Below are 25,519 nucleotides of genomic sequence, written 5' to 3'. Positions count from 1 at the left end.
CTAAATCATCCCAGCCAGGGCTTTGTCAAGCCTGACCTTAAAAACCTCAAAGGAAGGAGATTCCACCACCTCCCTAGGTAACCCAATCCAGTGCTTCACCTCCATCCTAGTAAACAACCTTTTCCTAATATCCAACCTAAACCTCCCCCACTGCAACTTGAGACCATTACTCCTTGTTCTGTCCCCTGGTACCACTGAGAACAGTCTAGATCCATCCTCTTTGGAACTCCCTTTCAGGTAGTTGAAAGCAGCTATCAAATCCCCCCTTATTCTTCTCTGCTGAAGACTAAATCCCACTTCCCTCAGCCTCTGCAAGTAATCCTGCCAATCTTGGGCAAGTAGCCCACCGTCCAGAACTCCTGGCCCAAATGCAAGTACTTGCTGAATGAAAAGGTTTTATGATTGACTGGAGAATTCTGCAAGGAACTGGGAAAAATTAGAGAAGCTTTTGAATTAAAATTTATTTATAAAACTTTACACATTAGTTTAGCCCCTGAGCAAGGGCGGCTCTAGGCATTTTGCCATCCCAAGCACGGCAGGCAGGTTGCCTTTGGCAGCTTGCCTGCAGAAGGTCCACTGGTCCCACGGCTTCAGTGGACCTCTGAAGCCACAGGACCAGCGGACGCTCCACAGGCATGCCTGCGGGAGGTCCACCGAAGCAGCGGGACCAGCTGACCCTCCGCAGGCAAGCCTGCCTGCCGCCCTCGCGGCGACCAGCAGAGCACTCCCAGCGGCTTGCTGCCCCAAGCACGCGCTTGGCTTGCTGGTGCCTGGAGCCACCCCTGCCCCTGAGTTATTTTAGGTGAAATTACTTCACAAACAGGAAGGGCCAGGAGAATCAGATAGTGTGTATATAAAATCCATTGATGAATTAGCATTAGAGGTCTTTCTGATCTGCAGAGGTCATAAATCTGTTGCAGCCATAGCTAGAGCCTTGACTCTAGCTCTGGAACGGTCTGGTTCAAGACAGCTATGGCAGCTATTAAAGAAAACAGTAAGAATATGTTTAATTGTTAAGTATCTTGTATAAGAAATAACAGGACTATCTACTTAGCTATGTAGAAAACCGATTAGGTAGCTAGTCACCAAATATTTATTTACTGAGCTTTTGCTCTCTCTGACAGTCCATTGATATGCTATATGGTCCTTAGTAGGCAGTAGGACCTGGAGGAAACAAACAGGTGTGTTGGCAATGAAAAAAAAGATGTTCCTTGATTTACTTGATTGAAACCATGACCTTCAAAATAGAAGTATAAGGTACAATATATAGGTTCCGCCACACAAAGAGTTCCTTTATTTATCTATTTATACTGCACTGAGCCCTATATTATCCAGGTGCCAATATTATTATAAGAGGAGTTGGCAGCAACATCTATATTTAAGGTTGCCTAACACTTTCCTTATAACATCCTTTTAAAAATTGTTTATAACTTTGTCAAACATTACTCATTTTGGCTGAAATTTTCCAGGCTAGAGGCAGGGTTGCCAACACCCAGCATTCAAAAATCATGAGTCAAATCCAAAACTATCACGAGATTGGTCTCAAAATTGTGAAATGTTTAAAAAGAAATAATATTAAATTGTGGATTTGTCTGTCTTCTGATTTTGAACACCCCTTTCCTTACTCTCACATGTATATGACAATTAGAGTTACTGATTCTTGCAAAGTTAGAGTGAGTCATGTTTTTTGTGCCCTCATACCCCTACATTGATTCATTATGTACCCTCTTAGTCACACATCAATTTTCACCCCTTTCCCCAGCCCTCAGACAATATGTTCTGCACTCCTTCCAGCCTCACATCTGCACCCTGCCTCTCAGCACAGCTCTGCTCTTCCTCCAGTCATCCCCCTAGTCTGTGGGGCAGCTTTGGAGGCTCTTCAGGTCACCCCCTTCCAGGCCTGGGGGGCCAGATCCACAGGTATTTACCTCCAATGGCTTGGGGAGAGGGGAAGTTTCAGCTACAGTCCTATTCTCTCTATCTCTAGGCTCAGTGTTGCAAGATGAGGGAAGGGGAAGAGGGAGGAATAGAGAGGAGCTGACCTATTTTTCACAAGAGGGATGCGGGGAGAAGAAAGAGACACCCTGAGCTGCTAGGCTCTTTCCCTCCTCCCCTCTTGAAACAACAGTATCAGCTGCTCCCTCTCCATCTTCCCTTATCCAAAAATTCCCCTCAGCTCATCAGGGAAGAGATCCAGAAGTGGCAGCCCTGATTTGCTGTTCTTCACTAGACAAGAGAGAAATGGGGAAGGTCATCAGTCAGACGGGGGTTTCCTCCTGACAGTCTGAAAATCAGTTCTGAAGGTTGCCATTCCTGGTGTCATCATTTGACTTGCCCCTCCAGGATCTTGAATTGAACCCAGGATTCTTGAGTCTCAACATTCCTCTGCTGCAAATATCTGTGTTTGTCTAATCTCCAAACTAACTGAGTAACAGGAGGCAGTAGCAGGCTGCTCCTCCACATAGAGGATGACAGGCTACTACTGCCACTAGTTACTCAATTAGCTGTTAATGATGAGTGAGGGGGTCAGTATGGTTCCATAGGGTGGAATTTCTGTTTTTCACTTCGCTTTAAAAAAAAAAATCCTAGGAATTTACATGTAAAAGAAAAAAAATATGTTCAAAGAATGTTTGCAAAATCAAGCACTCGAACATTAGCAGATGTCAGAATTAGGGTTGCCTAATATGAAGTTTGCCAAAGGATGCTGTAGTAAAAATTGATGTCCTTTCACAGATGTGGGATTTATTGTGTCTGCTCTCTTGGATCTGGGTGGAAATGGAAAAGGAGATGGCCAGATATTCTTGGCTGGGTTGGGAAGGCTGGAGATAATAGGCAGAGCCAATTTCTCAGTGGTCTGCATCTGTAACGTGTCAAATAGGGAATCAGAGGTCTTTGGTGCCATGACCCCTGTTCACATCTGGACAGTATTTGCCATTCTTAACAATAGTTCCTGGAACAGTCTCAGTTCATCAGAAAGGAAACAGATGAGGCACTAATCTGATCCTCTGATGAAGTGTCATCTGTATATTCCTCTACACAGCTGGTTCTTCTCATGGAGTATCGTACCATTCCTCAAATACAGGCAGATCCTTCTTCAGGTCTGAAGTATCTGGTGCTGGTATTGGTGCTGGCAAGGAAGCTGGTGTTGGTGCAGAATGAGGAATAGATGCTACTGAGGGTATCTAATGCTGAGGGGAAAGGTATGGTGCATAAGTCAGTGCTAAGTTCGCAGCTGGAGTTGGTCTCACAGCTTCCAAAATGACCTTCATGTATGAAAGGACACATGAGAAGCTGAAGAGGGCCCTGCATGAGATTCTTTCATGATATCTGGATTTCAGGCAAGATAAGAAGTCTGGTATTCCAAGGTCAAGTTGGGGACAGGAGGACTCTCCATATTAATCTCAAAATAGGTTGAAGGTTACTCCAAGGTGGTTCCTGATCAGAACAGGAGAAGTTGGTACAAGAATAGAGTCATGCAGTGGGGTGACTAGTGGCTTTGACGGAAGACCTTCATCCACAATCCCTTCTTATAGCCAAGCTCCAATGAGCCATCTGATGAGATGGTTGGCCTTGAGCCACAAGGGAGGGCTCAGAGGCAAAAAGAAAATGTTGACCTCAGATCTGAGTCAAGTGGGTTTGGGTACTTTTAAATCACAATTACTAGCTTCGGGAAAGTAGGGCACACTCCTGACATCAGATCTCCTGTATGGCACCATTCCTTGGGATGTAGGACCCCTTGTAGAACTGCCATATTGCCTGAAGCTGGTGTTTAAAATTCTCTGAACCCTTCAATTACTTACACGTGCTCTCTCAAAGCTCCAACACAGCTACGGGCTCTCATGGCTTGCTAATTTACTTATTTCAGAAATACTGTGGCAGGAAAGCAGGGAACACAGGATTAGCAAAGTATCAGAGGGGTAGCCATGTTAGTCTGGATCTGTAAAAGCAGCAAAGAGTCCTGTGGCACCTTATAGACTAACAGACATTTTGGAGCATGAGGTTTAGTGGGTGAACACCCACTTCATCAGATGAATGTTACAGGATTAGCAAAGAAATTTCTTAACTGCATTGACTTTACTCCTAAAGCACTTGAGAGTTACAGATCTTGAAAAAATAACAACAATCTTGAGTTGTGGTCCCTTTCCTTAGACTCCACTTACTCCTTCTGGTGAGTGTATAGTTCTTCAGTGTTTCAGTTTTGACAGAGCCCTTCCTGCTGTCTCTATCTCTTGTAAGCCCTTATTTATGCGGTGTTGCTCTCTCTCTCTCTCTCTCTCTCTCTCTCTCTCTCTCATACACACACTAGGAATCCACACTTAAATAGGGCCACTGTCTCTCAGAATCAGCCCAAACTCTCAAGGCTTGTCTACACTTGAAATGCTATAGGGGTACAGCTGCAGTGCTGCAGATGTGCCACTGTACCATTTCAGTGTAGACACTAGCTTTGCCAGTGGGAGAAGCTTTCCAGTCAGTGTAGGTAATCCACTTCCCCGAGAAGCAGTAGTTAGGTAAACAGAAGAATTCTTTCATCAACCTAGTGCTGTTTACACAAGGCATGAGGTTGGCTTAACTATGTCACTCTGGGGTGTGGATTTGTTCATATCCTTGAACAACATAGTTATGCCAATGTAAGTTTCTAGTGTACAGTAGTTTTCAATCCAAACTGTGAAGGTCCAAATCACCTGGTCATACTTGATCCTCTCATTGGCAGGCCCCTGGGAAGAACATCTGTCGTTTCACATAGATGAGCCAGTACTTAAGAGTTATTGAGTATTTCTACACTTCAGTTAAGCCCCTGCAGCTAGTCCATGCCAGCTAACTCAGACTTGGCTAAGGGGCTATTTAACTGAGGTGTAGACTTTTGGTCTCAGGCTGCAACCCAATCTCTGAGACTCTACCACCTCACAGGGTTTTACAGTCCAAGCTCCAGCCTGAGCCTGAATGTCTCCTTCACAATTAAACGGCATCTTATCTTGAGGCCTTTAAGCACAAATTAGCTGGCATGGGACAATCACAGGTTTTTAATTGCAGTGTAGACGTACTCATTGAACGTCAATCACCCCCAGACTTCAGACTTGATTCTTGTCTGTGAAGTATCAGAGAGGTAGCTATGTTACTCTGGATCTGTAAAAAGCAACAGAGTCCTGTGGCACCTTATAGACTAACAGACGTATTGGAGCATAAGCTTTCGTGGGTGAATACTCACTTTGTCAGAAGAAGTGGATATTCATCCACAAAAGTTTATGCTCCAATACTTCTGTTAGTCTATAAGGTGCCACAAGACTTTCTGTCTGTGAAGAACCTTCAACAAACAGTCAAACAGACTTCATAATTCAATATAATGATATCACACCCTATAACAGGCACTTCCTGTGTTGTCACCAAAGCTACTGAGGCCTTAATTTGTAGGGGAAGAGATTGTTTCCATCTCTGGTGCTGCTCTTGATTTAACTGATGCCAGATGAGGAATTTGCTACCAGTTTAAGGCCAAGAAGATTCTGGTCTTGAGCCTGTGATGAAAGAGACACTGAGGCCAGAGTGCATCCTGGCTCCACTGTGACATGGGGTTCAGCATGGAGGACTAGTCTTGGTACCATCCAATTACTCTGTCAGAGCATCAGGATGTAGGCAATGAGAAGCCAGATGAGCCTGGAGTGTTAAGGGTCTCTCCCTCTGGTGTTGGGGACTGAAGGTGTGGCAAACTGCACATTGGGTTATTGATACAGATACAGAAGGCACTAGATATGAATGTCTGTCTGCAGTATGATGGCCTGGCAGTAGATGCACTTCTTGTAGCCCTGATAAGGAGCCAAAAGCTCCTAGCACACGGAAAGTGCGAGCTACACTATACTTATTAACTATTTACTCAAAAACCTTAAGCAAGGCCAGGGGTTGGCAATCTCTGGCATGCGGCTTGCCAGGGTAAGCACCCTGGCGAGCCGGGCCAGTTTGTTTACCTGCCGCATCCACAAGTTCGGCCGATTGCAGCTCCCTCTGGCTGTGGTTTGCCGCTCCAGGCCAACGGGGGCAGTGGGAAGCTGCGGCCAGCACATCCCTCGGCCCGCACAGCTTCCCGCAGCCCCCATTGGCCTGGAGAGGTGAACTGAACTTGTGACTGAAATGGCAGTGACTGAAATAGCCAGATGCCACCCAAAAAGCTTTCATCCCCTCACTCGCCTCCTCCCACTCAGCCTCAAGATACTTAGTGGCCAAAAAAAGAGATTTCTTATTTCTTTTGATAAGTCTCTAGAACCTGCGGACACGGCAGGTAAACAAACTGGCCCAGCCCGCCAGGGTGCTTACCCTGGTGAGCTGTGCACCAGAGGTTGCCGACCCCTGAGCTAGGCTATGGAAAGGACTAGTGTGAGGATGGGTTCTGCACACTTTTGGCGGTGCAGGTGAAGGAACTGAGGCCACTGAGGAGTGGCACTTCTTCACACAGAGTAGGACAATGCTGTAACTAACTTAAGAGATCTCTTGTGCATAGTCGCCCCCGACAGATGTGGCTTTTCAAGGCAATTTTGCAGCTTGATACTATGAGGATCATGTTCCACAGTTGGGGATGCACAGATACCATTAACCAGGTTTTAATATATTTAATATGCAAATGGATAGCTGATGTAGATTTTTATAGTACTTCTATTTTATCAGAATGTCTTGCCATTCTGACAAAGGCAAGTCCATTGCCTTACAGAAGTCTAAGTCTAATGTGTATACACAGTTACCTTTATCAACCAAACTTTACATCATTTTTTATGAGATTACAAGTTTATTTGACAAGACCTATTTTCCATAAAACTATGTTTAATTCTTTACTAATTGTGTCCCATATCAACCTTTCCATGATTTTTCCTGGAACTGATGTCACACTAACTGGTGTATAGTTACGCAGGTCATATGATTTACCCTTTTAAAACATAAAAGTCCTGTATGACTTCCCCAGTGTTAAAAGATTTGTTAAAAATCAACATTAATGGTTCAAAGAACTCCTCAACCATTCATTTTAATACTCTTGGGTGCATGTTATTGCTCTTCCTCTGAAGATTTTAAAGTGTTCAACATCTTCCCTAGTTACTGTGGGAATAGAAAGTATTTCCTTACCACTTTAAGATATGAATACATCCTGCTGCTTCTTTCCAAACACAGAACAGCAATAGTGATTGAATATTCATGTTTTTTTCTTGATGAATTTTGTTTATTCTTGATATATTTAAAAAAAATTCTAATTATCCTTAACTCTACTAATCATAGATTATTCATTGTCATCTTTAGCCTCCCTTATCAATTGTCTGCATTTCCTAACTACTGATTTGTATTCATTGCTATCAAATTCCCCCATCTTTTCCATCTGTTATATATTTATTTTTAATTGCTAGTTTCACTTCCTCTCTTACTCAGGATGTTTTTTAACTGAAACTTTCTTATCTGATTAAAGAATTGGGTTTTTGGAGTTATAAATAATACTTAACACAGAATTATCATTTTTATACCTAAAATTTTTTCCCCACTAGCCCTTTTTAAACACCCAAGTTCTTGTGGATGGGACATACTTTTTTCTCTTTCTTTCTGTGTCATTTATAGTCACAACAACATTTACCTTAATCTCAATATTTGGGGAGAAACATGTCTAATCAGTGAATGTACTGTACTTTCTTGTTCAAAAGTATGTCCATCCACATTCCTCCTGCCCCACCCCAGGTTGAAGGATGCAATTGACAAATACAGAGGGTAAAATTGGTTAAGGTCTTGCAGCCTTCTATTGCTCAAAGAAAAAAGATATAGCTGTTTTAATCAATAGAAAAATACTGTTTTAGCTGATTCAGTGAGTGAAAGTAAAGTGAAGAGACTTATTTTTTCAAGGAGGCAAGGTTGAGGAATGACAGTTTGCCTACCCAGCTGAATATATGTCCACTAAGTAGACATGCATGTGTCTAATTCAGATGCAGGTCCCTTTTCTGTTAGTATATTTGCTTTGGTTTTGCAGCTGAAGGATGCCATAGGGGAGATTTTTAATTGAAATCTGGTAGTGGAGGATAGACCTGGGAAAGCAGAATGACTTCCAGCTTTCACTTACAAATTAAATAAAATCCTAAGGGATCTTAAACTGGCAGACGTTTGGAGAAAATTAAATGCTAATGTGTGCAGTTGTACTTTTTACAACCATAGACATCAAATATATAAAAGCATTAACTTCTTGTCTGTTGCAGTGGGTGCACGATATATGCACAGGGTATAAGGTTAAATCTTATGAAGTAAGATGGAAATTCAATATCAAATCATGCACTGGCAGCATAACGTACCCAGGCAATTTCAGCCTGAAAGTAGTTAAATGAATGGCTAGCAATCTTTATTTTTTTTTTCCCAAAAAAGTATGGCACTATTTCAGAATTAAAGCCCTTGTTGAATACTACAATGCAAATTATACCTAGAAGAATAAAGTAAATGAATAACTGGAATGGCATGAAATCTCTTGTGCATAGGCTTTTAATAGCTACTGCCACAGAAGGAAAATATTTTAAATATTTTCCACTTAAGAACTTTGAAAATGGCTTCTGGAACTCATGAGAGCAGACAACGAATAATAATGGGAAAGGGTGAATGTTTGTCATGGTGGTCATAAAAGTCATGCATTGCATCACTTTCCTTAGTAAAATCCATGAATCAAATCCTGGCCCTGTTGTAGACAGTGGAAGTTCTGCCATTGATTTCAGCAGGGTTAGGATTTCATCCCACAGCTTTTAACTGTGCATGTGAATATGTGGGTGGACTATTAAGAAATGATTGGGGAAGCTGACAAATAAATAATAAAGAATTATACAAATTATCCCGAGAAAGGTCTCAGAGAAAAGCCCGTCAAATTGAAGAGATTACAGAACTGAGGTGGGGGAACCCAGTGTGACGACAAAGACTTAAAATACCAAGAAACAATAGAGGCCTTTGCCACAGCTGCAGACAGTGGAAACACTTGAACTGTAGCCATGCTGGTATAAAAGAAAGGGAGCTGCTCACGGGGTATCCTCTGTAAGGGGTCTTTACCCTCTTGGAGGGAAACAGCCCAAATCTGTTGACTTCTCTTCTTATCCAGGTTTTTTGGGGATGGGAATACTAAGAGATGGGGTATGCGGCAAGGAGAGTACTGGTTTCATTTTTATTCTAATATTTGATTTTAATTATTTTCCAGGTTGGGGCCAAAGAGGCGCTGGTGGCTCAATCTTTTCTTGTAACTGTTTTTCTACTTTTTGATACCCTAAGCCTAAGAGAGGCACCTTCTCTGAGGATTATATATTGAAATAAATAATCTAGAATTTCTGTTAATTGAGCATGCTGAATATGTTCACAGATTATTGGGTTTTAAATTAAAAAAAAGCAATATAGCAAACAGATACTTGACCCAGCTGCTTAAAAAGATAACAAAATAGATTAAACTAAAGATGCAAGACCTTTTCTTTCATCATGAGAGATCAGACCTGCAACAATCTCTCTGGAGCAGTGGCAGCAGTAGCAGAGCAGGATGGAATTTATGCACCATTTTCCCTGAGTTTTATTTAGTGTCCAAAATGAATGTTCTAGATTCACTGAGAGAAACCCACTCAAACTAGATTTATGCCCTTTAGAACTTGTGAAAGCTATTGGGGAATAGTAGGTCAGAATGAGAGTTGTCCTGCCTGTGAGATGAAGCAACAAAGATAATTACACAAACCATATGATTCTCTGTGTCCTATTGGCAGAAGCACAGATTCTCTGTGTCTTTCTCATTTTGGCATCCCACGCCTTAAGGTACCTGGCTGAGTTTTTTGAGAATATCTGGAAACAAAACCTTCAGGGTTGTCACAGGTCATTTAGCTCTTACTTGCTGATCTAAAGCATTCAGTTGTTTGAAGTCTTTTTAGGGCAAACTCTGTATTTAAAATTAAGGTTGAAATGTAACAATATAAAAACATTACTACTCCTGACAGAATTCTGCTAAGGGGTTCAGAATTTATATGCTCTGCATCTTTCTGTGTCCCCTACACAGAAAAATGCAAAAGAAATCTGCAGGGGGACACGTGCCTCTTCTCTGGCAGCCCAGGCAGCATGTCTGTTCTAAGGTGCCTGGAGCAGCCTCAGAGACACTAATCACTGCAGGGGGAGGGGGACTGGGCATGTGTACCTACAGGGGAGATGCTGATCATTGTCAGGGGGCGTGGATGAGCACGCGTGCGTACCAACAAGCAAGAGAGACCTGTGTGGAGAAGTAGAGCTTTTTATTATGTAGGAGGCAGGGTCTGTCCCCAAGCCAGAAATGTAGCAGCCTGCCCGCTAATTAAGTGATCTCATTCTCTGAGACAGAAATGTAGCAGCCTGAATAGCACTCCCCTTGATAAGGATGGAAGAGGTCCTAATGACTTTTACAACACACATATGGTTAAGGCATTGCCATTTACTTTGTGGCATGTAACATTGTTAATGTTCTATTGTTAGTTAACTGTTCCCATTCTCAGTCAATTCCCCCAGGAGCATAAACCTGTAAAATTTTTAAGCCCCCTACATTGCCAGCATCATGTAAAGCCTATAAATGATGGTAAGGGAATCAGCTAGGAAGATCTAAGTGCTTTCTCACTTTTTTCCTGTGCCAAAGTGGCATAATGTGGTTAGATTAAAGCTCAGGATTTATTTTACTTATCCAGTAAAAAAGACTTTGAGAGAAAATAAAACATTTACCAAGCAGTCAGGACAATCAGAATCAAGCACTTCCCAAAGTACCCAGCCAGGTCCAAGACAACGATTAGCAAAACTGGATGATTTTAATGTGTGAAGGTCTGAGCAATTTAAAATGATGTTCTCCTTTTACTGTTTTGCTGTTTGGTGTTCTGTAATGTAATTTAAATGAAAACCCAGGATTATAACTGCAAGGCAAAGTATTAGTTACAAAGTGTTTGTAACTTAATTTTTGTGTGCTTAGGAAAAAGCTGAAGTACTCAATGATTTTTTTTTGCCTCGGTCTTCACAGACAATGTCATCTCCCAGATTGCTGCACTGGGCAAAACACTATGAGGAGGAGGTGAGCAGCCCTCAGTAGTGAAAGAACAGGTTAAGGACTACCGAGAAAAACTGGGCATGCACAAGTCCATGGGTCCAGATCTAATGCATCCAAGGGTGCTGAGGGAGTTCGCTGTTGTGATTGCAGTGCCATTGGCCATTATCTTTGAAAACTCGTGGCGATAGGGGGAGGTCTCGGATGATTGGGAAAAGGCAAATATAGTGCCCATATTTAAAAAAGGGAAGAAAGAGAACCTGGGGAACTATGGACTGGTCAACCTCACTTCAGTCCTCGGCAAAATCATGGAGCAGGTCCTCAAGGAATCCATTTTGAAGCACTTGGAGGAGAGGAAGATGATCAGGAACAGTCAACATGGATTCATTCAGGCCAAGTCACACCTGACCAACATGATTGACTTCTGTAATAAGATAACTGGCTCTGTGGCTATGGGATAAGCAGTGGATGTGATATATCTGGACTTTAGCAAAGCTTTTGATAGTCTCCCACAGTATTCCTGCCAGCAAGTTAAAAAAGTATGGATTGTATGAATGCACTATAAATTGAATAGAAAGCTGGAGAGATTGTTGGGCTCAACAGGTAGTGATCATGGCTCAATGTCTAGTTGGCAGCCGGTATCAAGTGGAGTGCCCCAGGGGTCGGTCCTGGGGCCGGTTTTGTTCAACATCTTTATTAATGATCAGGATGATGGGATTAATTGCACCCTCAGCAAGTTCACAGATGACACTAAGCTGGAGGGTAGGGATAACGTCCAGAGTGACCTAGACAAATTGGAGGATTGGACCGAAAGAAATCTGATGAAGTTCAACAAGGACAATGCAGAGCCCTTCACTTAGGAAAGAAGAATCCCATGCACCGCTACAGGCTGGGGACCGACTGGCTAAGCAGCAGTTCTGCAGAAAAGGACCTGGGGATTACAGTGGACAAGAAGCTGGATATGAGTCAGCAGTGTGCTCCCATTGCCAATAAGGCCAACGGCATATTGGGCTGTATTAGTAGGCGCATTGCCAGCAGATTGAGGGAAGTGATATTCCCCTGTCACTGACACTGGTGAAGCCACACCTGGAGTATTGAGTCCAGTTTTGGTCCCCCACTACAGAAGGGATGTGTACAAATTAGAAAGAGTCCAGCAAAGGGCAAAAAAAATGATTAGGGGGATGTGGCACATGATTTATGAGGAGAGGCTGAGGGAACTGGGCTTGTTTAGTCTGCAGAAGAGAAGAGTAAGGGAGGATTTGATAGCAGCCTTCAACTACCTGAAGGGAGGTTCCATAGAGGATGGAGCTAGACTGTTCTCAGTGGTGGCAGATGACAGAACAAGGAATAATGGTCAAAAGTTGCAGTGAGGGAGGTCTAGGTTGGCTATTAGGAAACACTATTTCACTAGGAGGGTGGTGAATCACTGGAATGAGTTTCCTAGGGAGGTGGTGAAATCTCCATCCTTGGTGGTTTTTAAGGCCTGGCTTGGCAAATTGATAATGATTTAGTTGCTGTTGGTCCTGTTTTAACCAGGGGATTGGACTAGATGACCTCTGAGGTCTCTTCCAGCCCTAATATTCTATGATTCTAAATGCTAAATAGTTATTGTGACTTTTTTCTCTAGTGTAGTTTAAATAAATTACCAAAACAATTGAAACAGGTGTGATTATATTGTATTATTTTGACAAATATATTTTTAATTTTTTGGTATAGAATCCCCCTAGAAGTAACATTATTTAATGTAACCAACATATATACTCAGATGAGCAGAGCATTAATTATTTTACTGTTTATAGGTAATTCTGTTTGAGGAAAAGAATATGCAAAGGCATGAAAAGCAAGCCAGTGAAGAAAGCAAATTGCAGACTGAATTTTTCCTGATAAGACAGACAGAGCTATCTTGGATTATTTTCCTTTTTAACTAGTACGCCTTAATGGCATAGATCATTCACTGTCCTTCAAGGGCAAAACAGCCTGAGAAATTAGTGAAAAGTTTTATCAACATGGAATTGTTCATAGGATTAAATGAGTACAAGCAGTTTCTACGACTCTACAAATTATTTCTTTATAGCAGTATGGTGAATCCCATGATTGGTGGACCTCTATCCTGCCCCTACTGAATTCAATAAGAATTTGGTCTGTTGCATTTAGACAGCTCAATAAATTATTTGTCCTGTTTATGACTAAACCTCATTGAGAATTTTCCTCCTAAACTTTTTTTTTCCCCAGAAAATGCCAGTTGGTCAAAACTGAAATAGTTTATGGAAAGATTTTTGTTTTGACAAACATACACCAAACAGCCGCTAAACATATGTAAGTTTCCATTAGACACCTGCATTGTTTCCTGCCTGTTCATCTTCTGGGCTGCGAGACAAGGCTTTCAGGGTCCAGAGCTTCAAGGTAGCACTGCTTTACAGGCTGTCCTAGGGCTGGGGATCCCAGGACTTCCTGCATCTAGAGGCGGATTATAGTTTTGTGGGGCCTTGGGCCAGAACAAGCTGGGACCACTCCCCACCTCTTGCACCTGTAGTCTCCCCCAACACCTCTTGCCCTCGTGCCCCAACCCCATTTCCCCAGCAGGAGTGCCGAGTGGGCAGAGTGGGTCAGGGCATGGGGGCACCCATTTTTCCGGGACCCCCCAAATGGTTGAGGCCCCTGAGCATGCACTCAATTGGCCAAGTGGCTAATCCACCACTGCCTATGGCCAAGGTTCTAGGGAAGCTTCAGTAACCTGGTAGCCTTTCCTTGAGCTCTCAGGACTTCCAGGCTCTCCTCTCTGTCACCCCTGAATCCCTAGACACAGAGTGAGGAGTCCCCTGGAGTTGGGGCAGTCAGCTGCTCATTTCTATTTGGGAAAACAAGCTAATCAAAATATATCCGTTTTTCCAAAATGATTTTTTTTTTCAGAATTTCCTTTGTGCTGGAAATTTTGAAATGTGTAGTTTTTTTGGGGGGGATCCAGAATTAAAATATTTGAGAAATGTTGGAATTTCCAGATTTCAAGCAGCTCTGTTTTGGATATCCTGACCCCTAACTAAGTGATTGACTGTGGGATCACTTAAGATATTATTAGGCTAACCAATTCCATTGGATGAAATGCAGGACGAGAACTTTCTAGCTACACTTTTTCATGGGAGAAAACAACAACTTTTTGCTTTATTTTATAAAAGCTAGTTTTAACAGATTATATATGTTAAACTCTATATTGCTTTAACAGGTACTGTTTTATTATGGCCAGTCTAGTAAAATCGAAAAGGGGACTTGTTACTTAGAACCAGGCCCTGCTCGGTGATCTCTCTTGCCACAGAGGGCAGGACAAGAGACAATGGGTTCAAACTACAGCACAGCAGATTTAGATGAAATCTCAGGAAAAACTTCCTAACTGTAAGAACAGTAAGACAATGGAACAGACTGCCTCGGGAAGTTGTAGAACAGGGATTGGCAACCTTTGGTACACAGCCCGTCAGGGAAATCTGCTGGCAAGCCAGGACGGTTTGTTTACATGCAGGGTTTGCAGATTCGGCCGATCACAGTTCTCATTGGCCGCAGTTCGCCATTCCAAGCCAATAGGGGCTACGGGCAGCAGCGTGGGCCAAGGGATGTGCTGGCCGCCGCTTCCCACGGCCCCCATTGGCCTGGAACAGCGAACTGCACCAGTGGGAGCTGCGATCTGCCAAACCTGCAGACACTGCAGGTAAACAAACTGTCCAGGACCGCCAACACATTTCCCTCACAGGCCGCGTGCCAAAGGTTGCCGATCCCTGTTGTAGAAGCTCTCTCACTGGAGGTTTTCAAAAGGAGGCTTTGACACAACAAATATATTCACACACAAGAAATGCATCTTGGCAGGGGGTTAGCCTAGATGACACTTGCAGTCCCTGCTAAACCTATTATTCTATGATTCTACAAGTACCTGTCCCAGTGTGGTGAGCACCTTCAGTTCATTAAACTGCTTGCAAAGGGCTTTCAGCACCTTTTAGGATTATGTCTTTAAAAAGAGACTCAGAAGGGCGAGGGGCTTTTTATGCAAACCAAGCATCCACTTCAGAAAGACAAGTCTTGATGTCTTTCCTTGCAAATTCTGCATACTCATTTGCAATCAAAATATCTTCTCTTTGTTCAAAGTGCTGTCTGCTTTGGTAAAGGGTCCTGCACTTGATATAAGATACAATATGAATGTCACTCTTGTTCTTAAAGAAGAAAAATCCAAATTATATTCCTATATTCTTGATGAGTTAGTGTCTGCATTCTAGTTAAGATTTTGGCTAAATGGTTGGAAGCTATCAAAATTTGTTTAATGACATTTAAACAGCATTTTTGAAAAACTAACACTCATAGGATAATGTCTACTCCTTGACAAATGTAACTAAGTTAAGTAGTCTAGCTCAGAGATACCTATCATTCCTCAAGTACTGATAGCAATATTAAGTGAAAATTCTTATTCAAGGTCACATATACGTTTTAGATTAATTAAAACCATGTTTTGACTGTTTGTTGTCAGGTAAGCCTTACCTGAATTGACTTCAGTTTCTTTTCAGGATCCCATTACCCCATAATCTTTTGCAGTTGTTGTGGAACAGCATGAAAAGATGCTTGAGGATGCATCCTTAATTATTTGGTAATTAACGTGTATCATTTATCATTTATATAGCAACTTTGATACCAGTTCAGTTTTATCTACCAGACAGGGTATAAAGGATACATCCCAGGAAGGCCTTTGAATAGAAACAGCTTAATTTTTACCAAATCCTGGGAAAGTCTGGTAGCCTAAATAAAATGAGACTGGGTCTCAGTCCTAAAACATATAATTGTAGGGGGGAAAAAAAGCCTCTACCTTGTAGAAACATGAGCACACATTTAACTTTACATATGTGATAAGTCCATTTAAATCTATGGGACTACTCAAGCATGTAAATTTAAGTATAGATATACATTTTCACAGGGTCAGGGACTTATGCAATTGGGTTCCAGAGGGCTAGACATCACCTCCCACAGAGGAACCCCTGGGACAGTTGCATAGGGGCCTACAAAAATAATCATGGAAAATTACCAGGAAATCTTCCCTTGTGATGTGAAGGATTTAGGGGAGAGGGGAAGGGGAAGAGGTAGAAAGTCTGGCATCCAAACCCCATGGTTACTGGGAATTCACTGTGAGGGAAGCCCCAAGATTAACAGAAATAGGAGGCACAACATGGAACAATAAGCAGGGGAAATAATTGTAGAAGAGAATCTATAACATTGACACCACCTGCTCACATGAAAGGAAATGTTTTAAATTTGTGCTTAGAAGGACACATTTCAAAAATACATTGCTACGCCCTGGAAAATTAACAGTATTTTTCATTTAACCAAATGGTTTCTCACTACATTAAAAGGAATGCAGAGAAGAAAGTTATTTTTAAAAATCTGTGGTAAACAAGGTCAGGCTAGTCTACTATTAATAATGGGAGGGTGGGTCTTGCAAAAGCACCTAACTGCTTACAGGGGGAGTTTGCAGGGGAGACTAAGAGATCTAGGCAGAAGAACTGACAGGCTAGTGAAGGGAGTGGGTGGTGATCTGCCAGTGTTCTGGTGCCTGTTGGGGGTTTGTTTTGGTTTGTGTTTCCTGGACTAACAGGTTTTAGGTGGGAAGGCTATGGCTGATACAGAGGCAGCAGTGAAAGACACAATGAGGATGACTGGATGTGGAAGCTGTGGCATGTACATGATCCTGGAGGGGATACCTGAAAAGTGTTTTGTCTGCATGAAGTGCTGTCTGATAGAACTGATGGATGAAAAGATCCGAGCACTGGAGATGCAGGTGTAAACTCTGGCAGAGTTTAGAAGGAGGTTCGAGCAGGTGATGGTGCAAAGACATCATGAGGCCAAAGGGAAAAGCTCAGACTTGCAGATGGAAGCAGGACCAAAGAACTCTGAGGGGAGACTGCTGGGTGAGGAAAGTGGATGGTGGAAGCATGTGATTAAGAGAACCAGGCAGAGGAAAAGATGGGCCAGTGAAGGAGAAATAGAGCTCAGGAACAAGTTTGCAGAGTTGGAAAATGAAGAAGGGGCACAGCAGGTGGTCGCTGAACGTGAGAGGGCAAGGAAGAAGAGAAGAGCAGCTAGTCCCATAGGAAAAGGGGAAGAGTCAATGGAGACAACACCAAATATGAGCCCCAGGAGGATACAGGGTGGGTTGTGGGGGATTACAAGGGACAACGGAAATCAAGAGGACTTGCAGTCAGTGGGAGCAGGGGATAGACCAGAGAATCACACTGTCACCAAGAAAAGGTGTGATTGTGGACTCCTTACTGAGAAGAATAGACAGGCCTGTAACTAGAGCTGATCCGGAGAATGGAAGGGTGTGCTGTCTTCCAGGGGATAAGATATGGGATGTGGATCTGAGGCTGAAAAGGATCCTAACGAGAGTAGGAAAGAATACGCTGATTGTCCTTCACGTGGGAATGAATGATACAGCTAGATTCTCACTGGAACGTATCAAGGGAGACCATGCCAGACTGGGGAAGATGCTTAAGGAAATCGAGGCTCAAGTGATCTTCAGTGGGATTCTGCCTGTTCCTAGAGAAGGGCAATAAAGGTGTGACAAGATTATGGAGATCAACAGATGGCTCAGGCAGTGGTGCTATAAATAGGGCTTTGGGACATATGGCCACTAGGAAGCATTCATGGACAGAGGACTGTTCTCTCGGGATGGACTTCATCTGAGTAAGGAGGGAAATAGACTTCTAGAATGGAGGCTGGCACAACTGATTAAGAGAGCTTTAAACTAGGAATTTGGAGGAGATGGTTGGGAGATGTCCAGGTAATCTCCATGTCAGAATTTAACATTGAGAGGGAAGAAAATAAAGTAAGAGAGGATACAACCGTGGTTAGAAGAATGGACATAAGGAGGAAGAGTAATGTAGATACCAGTCTGACTGGTGGTAGTGGTGGTAGAATGTCTGTACCTAACCGGGTAAAGAATGTCAGTGAAGCCAAACGGCAAAAATTACTATGTCTGCACACTAATGCAAGGAGCCTAGGTAACAAAATGGAGGAACTAGAGCTACTGGTCCAGGAACTGAAACCAGATATTATAGGGATAACAGAAACATGGTGGAATAGTAGTCATGACTGGAGTACAGGTATTGAAGGCTATGTGCTGTTTAGGAAAGACAGAAATAAAGGCAAAGGTGCTGGAGTAGCATTGCATATCAATGATTAGGTTAACTGTAAAGAAATAAGAAGTGATGGAATGGATAAGACAGAGTCTGTCTGAGCAAAAATCACATTGGGAAAGAAAACTACTAGATCCTCCCCTGAGATAGTGCTTGGGGTGTGCTACAGACTGCCAGGATTCGATCTGAATATGGGTAGAGACTTCTTTAAGGTATTTAATGAAATAAACACTAATGGGACTTGTGTGATCATGGGAGACTTTAACTTCCCAGATATAGACTGGAGGACAAGTGTTAGTAATAATCAGGGCTGGCTTTAGGAAGTGCGGGGCCCAATTCGAACAGTTTCGATGGGGCCCCGGCAAGGATGAATAAAAAACACACATGTAAAAAAACATGTGGGACTTGTACTCACCGGGCGGTGCTCCGAGTCTTCGGCAGCACTTCAGCGGCAGGTCCTTCACTCGCTCCAGGTCTTCGGCAGCAGTGAAGGACCCATCGCTGAACTGCCACCGAAGACTCAGAACAAGTGAAGGACCCACCGCCAAAGACCCAGAGCGCCACCAGGTGAGTAAAAATTAAAAAGGCACCTCCAACCAGGGAAGGAATTCTCACTAGGAACGGGGCCCTCCTAGGCGCGGGGACTAATTCAGGGGAATTGGTGGAATAGGCCTAAAGCCAGCCCTGGTTATAATAATAGGGCTCAGATTTTTCTGGATGTGACAGCTGATGGACTTCTTCACCAAAGTAGTGGAAGTACCAACAAGAGGAGATGCCATTTTACATTTGGTTTTGGTGAGTAGTGAGGACATCATAGAGGAAATGGTTGTAGGGGATAACTTTGGTTCAAGTGATCATGAGCTAATTCAGTTCAAACTAGATGGAAGGATTAACAAAAATAGATCTGGGACTAGGGTTTTTGATTTCAAAAGGACTAACTTTAAAGAATTAAGGAAATTAGTTAGGGAAGTGGATTGGACTGAAGAATTTGTGGATCTAAAGGCGGAGGAGGCCTGGAATTACTTCAAGTCAAAGTTGCAGAAACTATGAGAAGCCTGCATCCCAAGAAAGGGGGAAAAAATCATAGGCTGGAGTTGTAAACCAAGCTGGATGAGCAAGCATATCAGAGAGGAGATTAAGAAAAGGCAGAAAGCCTACAAGGAGCAGAAGATGGGAGGGATTAGCAAGGAAAGCTACCTTATTGAGGTCAGAACATGTAGGGATAAAGTGAGAAAGGCCAAAAGCCATGTAGAGTTAGACCTCGCAAAGGGAATTAAAACCAACAGTAAAAGGTTTTATAGCCATATAAATAAGAAGAAAAGAAAGAAAGAAAGAAAGAAAGAAAGAAAGAAAGAAAGAAAGAAAGAAAGAAGTGGGACTGCTAAACACTGAGGATGGAATGGAGGTTAAGGATAATCTAGGCATGGCCCAATATCTAAACAAATACTTTGCCTCAGTCTTTAATGAGGCTAATGAGTAGCTTAGGGATAATGGTAGGATGACAAATGGGAATGACTATATGGAGGTAGATATTATCACATCCAAGGCAGAAGCCAAACTTGAAGAGCTTAATGGGACAAAATCGGAGGGCCCAGATAATCTTCATCCAAGAATATTAAGGGAACTGGCACATGAAATAGCGAGCCCATTAGCTAGAATTTTTAATGAATCAGTAAACTCAGAGGTTGTACCATACAACTGGAGAATTGCTAACATAGTTCTTATTTTTAAGAAAGGGAAAAAAAGTGATCCGAGTAACTATAGGCCTGTTAGTTTGACATCTGTAGTATGTAAGGTCTTGGAAAAAAAATTGAAGGAGAAAGTAGTTAAGGACATTGAGGTAAATGGTAATTGGGACAAAATACAACATGGTTTTACAAAAGGTAGATTGTGCCAAACCAACCTGATCTCCTTCTTTGAGAAGGTAACAGATTTTTTAGACAAAGGAAATGTGGATGACACAAAGCTGAGGTGTATTGCTAACACAGAGAAGGACCGGTATATCATACAGGAAGATCTGGATGACCTTTTAAACTGGAGTAATAGTAATAGGATGAAATTTAATAGTGAAAAGTGCAAGGTCATGCATTTAGGGATTAATAACAAGAATTTTAGTTATAAATTGGGGACACATCAGTTGGAAGTAACAGAGGAGGAGAAGGATCTCGGAGTATTGGTTGATCACAGGATGACTATGAGCAGCCAATGTGATATGGCTTTTAAAAAAGCTAATGCAGTTTTAGGATGCATCAGGCGAGATATTTCCAGCAAAGATAAGGAGGTGTTAGTACCGTTATACAAGGCATTGGTGAGACCTCATCTGGAATACTGTGTGCAATTCTAGTCTCCCATGTTTAAGAAGGATGAATTCAAACTGGAACATGTACAGAGAAGGGTTACTAGGATGATCCAAGGAATAGAAAAGCTATCTTATGAAAGCTTAGTACCAAAGCGGACACAAGAACAAATGGATATAAACTGGACACTAGGAAGTTTAGACTTGAAATTAGATGAAGGTTTCTAACCATTAGAGGAGTTAAGTTCTGGAACAGCCTTCCAAGGGGAGTAGTGGGGGCAAAAGACATATCTGGCTTAAAGACTAAGCTTGATAAGTTTATGGAGGGGATGGTATGATGGGATAGCCTAATTTTGGCAATTAATTTGGCAATTGATCTTTGATAGTTAACTGTCATTTCAAGAGCGAGAGGATGGGTGGGGTTCTGTGGCCTGCCTTGTGCAGGAGGTCAGACTAGATGATCATATTGGTCTCTTCTGACCTATGAGTCTATGAGGATGAATTGATCTTCAACACCTTAGCATTACATAAATTGAGGACAAATGTACCTAAAATGATATAAGCAGGTAAAATGTCACAGTGCTATATTGCAGTGCTCATTGTACACCTGAAAATCCAACACAGAAAACTGCAATTTGCTCATCCTCTGAAGAGACAAGCATCTTGCATAATGGAACAGTCTAATTCCTAATAGTTCAATCTCAAAAGCTAATTTAAACTTTTTATGGACTTGAAAAACTGATCTTTGAAGGACCTTAATGAGATTATGCTCATTCATAATAGCAATAGGACAGATAATCTTTTCCAATTTTCCTTTTGCATCCAATGGGTAATTACAGAGAACAAAAGGGCTTGTTCATACTGTGCATATGGATTTGAATTTTTGTCCTGTTAGATGAAATGGAGACATTATATTCACAGCCATTCATGGAATCAATAGCAAAATAAATGCACCTGTCTTGAACCCATCATATTTACCTATGGTTACAAGGTCATATATGCACCCTCCGGCCATATATGGATACCCTACATAAGCGATGAACACACAAGAAAATGTAAGAGATCAAAACTGGGACGAGTTTAAAGCAATCCAAGGTGAATTAATAGACTGAAGATTCATTTGCACATGCTAGCAACTTTCAAAAGTCTTTCTTACTATACCAGAGTAAGCAAGAAATACTACAGGATCCACTCAGGAGTCAGTGGCAAACGGGAATAACAGATATGCCCTACTGGATCAGACTCATAATCCATATACTCCATATATCTTGTCACCAACCTGGCCAGCTTGAGAGGAAGTAGAAGAAATAAAGAGATTGGTTTAAATCCTGAAGCATGAGGTTTAGTAACCCTTCTAAACACATTTTAATCATTATTAATTAGTGTAACTTTGGGATATTCTTGACATCCATATACATATCCAGTACCTCCTTGAATCTTTCTTGGTTCTTAGCCTAACTGTGTGGCACTGAGTTTCAAAATCTAATTCTACGCCATGTGAACAAAAATATTTATCAGTTTTTAAATTTGCCACTTTTCAGTTTCATTGACTGTCTCCTTATTATGTTATAAGACAGAGATAACAGAAATTCCGGATCCACCTTCTCTATAGCATTCATTATTTTACATACATGTTCCAAATTATTCATCTTTTTTTCTAAGATAAACAATCCCAATTTTTCAATTTATCTTCATATGGGAGTTTTTTCATTCCCCTAGCCATCCTGGCCACCTTTTTCTGAACTCTCTCCAATCCTACAATATCTTTTTTGACATGGCTGACCAGTATGGCAGAGTATTCCAGATGAGGGAGAACCATTGATTCGTATAATATCATTAGAATATTCTCTACATTATTCTCCATCTAATTCCTTATGCAACCATCTTTGGCTTGCTTTTTTTTGACTGCTGCTGTAAATTGAGTAGAGGTCTTGTTTGAGGAGTCCAAAGTGATCTCAGGTCCTTTTCCTGAGTTGGTAACGTTAATTTAGAACCCTGTACAGTATATGAATATTTCAGCTTTTTCCCTGCAATGTGCATTATTTTAAATGTATAAACATTGAATTTCTTCCACTATCATATTGCCCTTTCAGCTAGCTTGGGTAGGTTCCTCTGAAGTTCCTCACTGTCCACTCTAGAACTTGACTACTCTAAATAATTTTGTGTCACCTCTAAGTTTTAGCACTTCACTGCTCACCTCCTTTTTGAGATCCTTAATATATGAAATTTTATATGAGATTTTATGGAGGTTCTGATGTTCTCCACTGTAGCTTTTTACTTAAGCATGAGTAGGTTTGAAAAATGAAATTCCTGTCATACAGTGTATTACCCATTATCTTAATATAGGAGTCAACAGCCACAAAGTTAATGGAGGTTAAATATGACATAGTGTTGAACTATGTTTCAATTACATTTTCTTCCACCAGACCACATCTTCAAGAATCCATGAATCTTTTACTCTTCCTTATTAAGACCTTTACCCCAGTCACAGAGATCACCTTCCAGCAAAGAAGGGTTGGATATAACTCCTCCAGAGACTGTCAATACTACTTCCAGTATGGGTCAAAGGGTCTTGCTAAGAGACACAAAAGTATTTACTCGCTCCCAACCCTTATTGATCTTGACATTCCGCAATGGACTTGGCAGGGGATACAAACACAGATTATTCATAGCCTTCATAAAGACTGCATGGAGGTTTTTGGGGCCCCAAGGCAAAATCTGTAACTGAGGTCCCTCATATTTAAAAAAAATATTACCACTGAGGGAAGGCCTCCTGTGTGTGTGTGGGCAGGCACACACATGAGTGTACGTGCATGTGTTGGAGTGTGAGATCACTCCCCAGATGTGGGTCCTGTCCTGCAGAGCTAGGACCAGCTCCCCACTCTGGATGATGTGACCTGGTGTGTAGGGTTGCAGTGTCTCTCTTTTGACCCAACAGTCCATCCACCATCAACGAAGAGGCTGCTGGGGCAACTTGAGTGAGGCTGCAATCCCATGCACTAGGTCGCAACACCCAGAGTGGGGAGCCAGCCAGACTAGCCATCTTGTTTGAGGGGCTCTCTTTTGTTCTCCCCTCTAGGTGGCCCTGGCAGACCACACTTCTTAGTCTGACCTAATTAATGAGTTTCATTTCAGGTTTTCTTAACTATGAAATCTTACTTGCTACTGAAATTCCCAAATTTGCTTAAAATAAATCTTTAGTAATAGCTGGAAATATTTTCACTCGTACTGTTGATTTTTTAACAGATAGGCATGTCTACCTCAAATGTGCTACTTAGTATTCTTTTCATTAGGTTGCACTCCGTAATTTATGTAACATGTTGTAAGACTTAGAACAAGCAAGGATATTACTATTGAGGTAATTCCTTGATTTAAGACAAATTGTGAATTACTACAGAGAGAAAGTTCAGTCATTTTGGTCAGCATCTCATTTTTGCAATTTAATGAACTACTCCCACTGGCAGGATACTTATTCACAAGCTAATAGGAATATTGCTGAAGATATTATTTACACAGAAAGTTAACAGATTAATAGAAATAAGATATTATTATTGCATGTAAAACATCTGCTAGCTCTGCTTTTACATTGTGATGTGCACAACAGGAAAAAACAAACAAACAAAAAAACCCACTCTGGTAATTTATCTCCCAGATTTTATGGAGGTCAATAAAGATATAAACAGAAACTGTGAACTTTTCTTGGTGCTGTATTCAACAGGCATCCAGTTCACAGAAGAGAAAGACAGCGCCATGGGTCCGTGGCACCCTATACTGCTGCCTAAATACGTTACTATGATCAAACTGGATAATTTTTAAGGTCAGTAGTTTCATTCCTCAGAACAGCACTTTGCATGAAAGAAACCTTTAGGTCACTCATTCAGATTTTAGTGAATGCTAGACATATACAAATAGCATAATTAGAGCACTGAGATCTGTATCACTGGATACTGACTTTTCTGTACATACTGTATGAATAAAGGAATATTTAAGGAACGTGTTTGGTAGAGAAATTATAGTATACAAATGTGATTTACAGCTGATCTTGAGAATGTCAGTACTGCCCTAGTGAAGTTAATATTTTAAAGTGATATGAATCATTATAGACGTCAGATAAAATTACATGATTTAATGCCAGTGTTTGTAAAACACCGTGATTTTGTGTCATCAGCAGCAGCACACACGCAGGATTTCAGTAAATTGCCAAAAAACTATATATGAAAAAGGACAGAAAAAATAAATTACATAATATAAACTGTACAGTAAAATATACATATTTATAACAATGAAGAATCAAGAAGTAAAATATACATATATAAAAGAATGAAGAACTCAAACCTTTCACTTCCACACAATGAACATTATTAGAAAATGATGGGGAAAAAAACAAAAAAACATCCTGCTGTAGAATAAAGAATAAAATGTGAAAACTTCCAAATGAATACAAGATGTTTTAATATTTCACACGTGTGGCAAAAACATTTTTCTTGTCAATAAATATGGTTTTTTTGGTTTGTTTTTGGTACATCCTCACAAAAGAGTGGAGGTTATAGAGAATGGTCCACACTGTCATGCAAGATACTGCAGATTGTTTAGTTGGGACTGAGAATACAGAGTATGAAGAACAAATATTTTGTTATGATAAGCTATTTATATCTTCACAGGTGAATCTTCCCCTTCATTTGTGACTTGATCTGGCACCAATGGAACTATTTTCCTTCAACAGATTGAACTCTATCCCCATCTCTTAATTTAGTAAGTGAGGAAAGGTCAGTATAGAACAAGGCATTATATGTCTTTAGAAACAGTATGTAACAAGAGATGTAAATCCAGTAGATAATATCCGCTAGACTTTTTTCTTTTCAAATACATATCAATGTAAGTCATTGTGAACAACAGAATAAAATTCATGGTGGTATTGTAGATTATGAATTTGTCAGAGTTCTTCCAATTTATAAAACTGAATGATCATCCTAATTAAGGACTATAATATTTATGCTGATAAGTAATGAAATATTTTATTCATTGCATATTGCACGCAAGCACTTTATA

The 25,519-nt window shown here is 41.3% G+C and overlaps 1 protein-coding gene and 1 pseudogene across 2 annotated transcripts in view; one reads left to right on the top strand and one right to left on the bottom strand.

The window, feature by feature from the left end:
* The window catches only part of GPC5 (glypican 5), a 1,044,547-nt gene that overhangs the window by 560,110 nt on the left and 458,918 nt on the right, over positions 1-25,519 (bottom strand). The gene's annotated exons all lie outside the window — the stretch shown is intronic.
* LOC115644635 lies at positions 10,347-10,450 on the top strand (annotated as a pseudogene).

Source organism: Gopherus evgoodei, chromosome 1 (assembly GCF_007399415.2).
Source record: "Gopherus evgoodei ecotype Sinaloan lineage chromosome 1, rGopEvg1_v1.p, whole genome shotgun sequence".
NCBI classification, from domain to species: Eukaryota; Metazoa; Chordata; order Testudines; family Testudinidae; genus Gopherus; species Gopherus evgoodei.
This window is presented reverse-complemented; position numbering and strand designations above follow the sequence as displayed.